General features: G+C 40.4%; 1 protein-coding gene and 1 long non-coding RNA gene across 4 annotated transcripts in view; one reads left to right on the top strand and one right to left on the bottom strand.

Moving 5' to 3' along the window:
* The window catches only part of LOC135245695 (uncharacterized), a 32,142-nt gene extending 31,710 nt beyond the window's left edge, over positions 1-432 (top strand). The window contains exon 3 of the long non-coding RNA XR_010327355.1: positions 1-432. This exon is cut by the window's left edge and continues 1,173 nt beyond it. This is a non-coding gene — a long non-coding RNA (uncharacterized LOC135245695).
* The window catches only part of lmo3 (LIM domain only 3), a 50,161-nt gene that overhangs the window by 15,581 nt on the left and 29,580 nt on the right, over positions 1-5,000 (bottom strand). The gene's annotated exons all lie outside the window — the stretch shown is intronic.

The raw sequence follows: 5,000 nt of genomic DNA, 5'->3' as shown, positions 1-5,000 counted from the left end.
TGTGTGTGGGAGTGTGTGTGTGTGTGTGTTTGTGTGTGTGCGCTAGCACCTCCTGGAGGAGGGGAGGTGGTACAGCAGCACAGGGCGTAGGGCCTGGGTCCTGTCTTCCTAGGGCAGACACACCTGTGGCAGAAGTGTGCTGTTTCAGGTGAAGTAATTAGAATATTACGCATTTAGTTTTGCTTCTTTTAATTAGAGTTAAAGTTTATTTTTTTGTGCCTGAAGTGTTTGAAGACGAGCCAGATCCCAGCCGTGTTTAATTATCTGAGAAACGTGCTGGTGGTGGAGCGCTGCTTTGTGTGAGAGACGCTGAGGGGCTCCAGGTGGCCTGTGTGCTGCCTGCGATGCTGCCCTCCCTCCGGTGTCAATTAGAGAGCTTTTCTTTCAGCTGCAATAACCTCTGCAGTCAGATCAGCCTTACTGCATACACCGCACACCTCCTTGTTCCATACCCATAAAGCATACCTTTTCATATGAAATAGGTCTGACTTTCTCCCTGCCTGTTTTTAGGGAGAAAAAACTGCCCAAAACTGCCCATGTGTAATTAAACAAAATGTTACTTGCAGTGTTGCAAGTTCCAAGTTCTAGTTTCAAATGAGGAATTCAGAATGACTGAACTTCAGCCCCGGTGTGGGGGGAGAATTCACATTAAGTGACTGGTGATGAATAAACAAAAACATCCAGATATGTAGTTTCAATAAAGTTAATCTGTGGATAGTTTTTCAGAGGAGAAAAAAGCACTTTCTTTAGATATCTCTCCTCCCTGCAAGTCTCAGTGCTTCCCTGCTGCAGTGTCAAGGCTGTGTCAGTGCTTCCCTGCTGCAGTGTCAAAGCTGTGTCAGTGCTTCCCTGCTGCAGTGTCAAAGCTGTGTCAGTGCTTCCCTGCTGCAGTGTCAAAGCTGTGTCAGTGCTTCCCTGCTGCAGTGTCAAAGCTGTGTCAGTGCTTCCCTGCTGCAGTGTCAAAGCTGTGTCAGTGCTTCCCTGCTGCAGTGTCAAAGCTGTGTCAGTGCTTCCCTGCTGCAGTGTCAAAGCTGTGTCAGTGCTTCCCTGGTGCAGTGTCAAAGCTGTGTCAGTGCTACGTGTGTGAAAGCGTGAGCTTATTCAGAAGTGAGGTTGGCACGCAGACACACGCAGACACGCGCAGACACACGCAGACACACGCAGACACACGCAGACCCCCCCCCCCCCCCCGTTACGAGCGCCCATGCTAAAAGCTCTGGAGGCATTTTGTAATTGCACTGTTATGCCTAAAAATCTTGCCCACCATTAACCTCGCAACACTACAATTTATTTCACAAGTCTGCCAATTACCTCCGCAGTGCTGCCCGATGCGAGAATGCGCTCACTCTGGACTCTGCGTCATTAAGCTGGACTTTTCACATGTGCAAACATCAGGGCTCGGAAAGGGCTCTTAAAACCATCAGTCATTAAGTATCTCAAGCACAGGCACAGGCATGGTCTCCATTCTGGCTCTTGTCTGGCGTCATGCTTGACTGAAAGGGTGCTTTGGATGGGTCAGTGCTCCCTACAGCGGCTTTGCTGTCTTCAAAACATTGAGTCATTTTATTTAGTTTTTAAAAAAAAACCTTTCAGCGCTGTAGATAGGCACTGTGCTTCCACAAATCAAATATTTGTTTGTGATGCACATTTACTGGGGTGTACCCAAGTTATGGGTTTGTACTGTCATAGTTATTTTTAAAGGGCGTAGTTGTTTTTTTGTCGTTGTTGTTGTTCAGTAATATTTATTGATTATGGATTTTTTGCACCAACCACCTGCAATTAAGCATCTTCTCTTGCGCAGCCAAGGCGCAGTTTGTGTTCCAGCCAGCAGGAGCGCCAGTGCGCTAAGTCTCCCCGTCGCGCGAGGATTCTTTCTTTCATCGCAATCCAAATGTACTTTTTTCCTGAAAAGCATCTGCAAGCGATTGAATGAAATGCAGTTATTACTGTAACCTTATGTTTCTAGTTAACTGGTAGCTTCATATTTGCGAATAGAAAAATCGATTCCGGGTACCCTGGCGACTCATCTCTGCATGTTCAGGTCTGTGCTCACCCCATCTGCCTGCGCGGTCTGTCTCTTCCTGCACAGATGTATTTGTTCAAACCTCCTTTGATTCTCCCTGCCACTCGATCATCTGAGTCAGACAGATGCATAACTGTCATTATGCTCGTCAGTGCAAAGATATGAGTCAGGCTGCCAGTGTGCGCTGCAGCTCATTAAGCAGCTGGGGTGGGGCTTCCTCTGCATCCCACAGCATTTAAATGAGTGCCATGTGAGGTGTGTGGTGTGTGTTATGATATTGTGTTTGTTATGAGGTGTGTGGTGTGTGTTATGATATTGTGTTTGTTATGAGGTGTGTGGTGTGTGTTATGATATTGTGTTTGTTATGAGGTGTGTGGTGTGTGTTATGATACTGTGTTTGTTATGAGGTGTGTGGTGTGTTATGATATTGTGTTTGTTATGAGGTGTGTGGTGTGTGTTATGATACTGTGTTTGTTATGAGGTGTGTGGTGTGTGTTATGATATTGTGTTTGTTATGAGGTGTGTGGTGTGTGTTATGATACTGTGTTTGTTATGAGGTGTGTGGTGTGTGTTATCAGGTGTACGCTGTTGGACGTGCTTTGATTAAGTGACAGGTTGCTTGATTTGAAAGCTGAGCTGAAGCTGATCATTAATAACACACAGGGCCTGTGTGCTTCTGCTGGGCTGTGTGTTTTTATAAACCTTCAGGAGCTTTGTGCTCACGGTAATAATGAAGCTATACACTCCCTTCTTTTTCAGCCTAATTTCATCTTCAAAAGCCACAAATGGTTTTTTCCCCTGCAAAAAACTATTTACTACACATAACAAAAAAAATAGATGAAGCCATGATTTTGTATTTATTGCTATCAAGTTTACTGCCTTGTAAGCATAATCAACAAACCTATGTTTCATGATATTTTTCTTTTATAAGTTCACTTGAAAATACTTTGTGCTCATTAGAAGGGTTTCCACATAGTACTCTGCTTTAAATGGGAGGGGTTATTTAAATTTTGCGAAATAACGATTGAGACATTTTAATCTGGGATACATATGAATTGGGATTTTTGAATAATTCCCCGTGGGAAAGAACTTATTTAATTTTAAGTATTATTAAAGGTAAAAAGTAATTAGTTGAAGTGATAAAGCATGACCAACTGTCAATCAATACATTTTTCTTTTGAAAATGTAATTAATTAGCCTTCTGAATATCACAGAGCCTGGTGCATTGTGCTCTGTATATAAGGGTATAACATTAATGCATTAAGGATGATAATTCTTAAATTTCCCCTGGTGTAATGACACCTTATTGTTCTAAAGAGTTGGCATAAGTAGAAAATCAGTGGAAATGATCTCACTATTCAAGCTTGACAAAGGAGCAGACTGTAATAAAGGAACTGAGCACAGCCAATTAATTTAATGAGAGCGCGCAATAGCCTGGGGCCTGACCCAACCCAAACATCAGAAATCTTTAAAATGTGAATATTACCCGCAGTGTAACTGAAGCTTTAAGCACTGATGTGAGTCTCTTCATTAATGTGGGAAGCGTCTCTGCTCATTATGCAGGACCTGATCCTGATCAGTGTCTCGCAGTGATGACGGCTCAGATAGAGCGTTATATTTTTATTCATTACGCACTCTTAGCCCGTTATATTTTTATTCATTACGCACTCTTAGCCCGTTATATTTTTATTCATTACGCACTTTTAGCCCGTTATATTTTTATTCATTACGCACTTTTAGCCCGTTATATTTTTATTCATTACGCACTTTTAGCCCGTTATATTTTTATTCATTACGCACTTTTAGCCCGTTATATTTTTATTCATTACGCACTTTTAGCCCGTTATATTTTTATTCATTACGCACTCTTAGCCCGTTATATTTTTATTCACTACGCACTCTTAGCCCGTTATATTTTTATTCATTACGCACTTTTAGCCCGTTATATTTTTATTCATTACGCACTCTTAGCCCGTTATATTTTTATTCACTACGCACTTTTAGCCCGTTATATTTTTATTCATTACGCACTCTTAGCCCGTTATATTTTTATTCATTACGCACTCTTAGCCCGTTATATTTTTATTCATTACGCACTCTTAGCCCGTTATATTTTTATTCACTACGCACTTTTAGCCCGTTATATTTTTATTCATTACGCACTTTTAGCCCGTTATATTTTTATTCATTACGCACTCTTAGCCCGTTATATTTTTATTCACTACGCACTCTTAGCCCGTTATATTTTTATTCATTACGCACTTTTAGCCCGTTATATTTTTATTCATTACGCACTCTTAGCCCGTTATATTTTTATTCATTACGCACTTTTAGCCCTTATTTATTTGCTTTACGTATTTTTTATTACGCACTCTTAGCTTATATTTTTATTCATTACGCACTCTTAGCCCGTTATATTTTTATTCATTACGCACTCTTAGCCTGTTATATTTTTATTCATTACGCACTCTTAGCCCGTTATATTTTTATTCATTACGCACTCTTAGCCCGTTATATTTTTATTCATTACGCACTCTTAGCCCGTTATATTTTTATTCATTACGCACTCTTAGCCCGTTATATTTTTATTCATTACGCACTCTTAGCCCGTTATATTTTTATTCATTACGCACTTTTAGCCCGTTATATTTTTATTCATTACGCACTTTTAGCCCGTTATATTTTTATTCATTACGCACTTTTAGCCCGTTATATTTTATTCATTACGCACTTTTAGCCCGTTATATTTTTATTCATTACGCACTTTTAGCCCGTTATATTTTTATTCATTACGCACTTTTAGCCCGTTATATTTTTATTCATTACGCACTTTTAGCCCGTTATATTTTTATTCACTACGCACTCTTAGCCCGTTATATTTTTATTCATTACGCACTTTTAGCCCGTTATATTTTTATTCATTACGCACTCTTAGCCCGTTTATATTTTATTCATTACGCACTCTTAGCCCGTTATA

The sequence above is a fragment of the Anguilla rostrata genome, chromosome 19, assembly GCF_018555375.3.
Source record: "Anguilla rostrata isolate EN2019 chromosome 19, ASM1855537v3, whole genome shotgun sequence".
Lineage (NCBI taxonomy): Eukaryota > Metazoa > Chordata > Actinopteri > Anguilliformes > Anguillidae > Anguilla > Anguilla rostrata.
The sequence above is the reverse complement of the archived record's forward strand: the minus strand, read 5'-3'. Positions and strand labels throughout refer to the sequence as shown.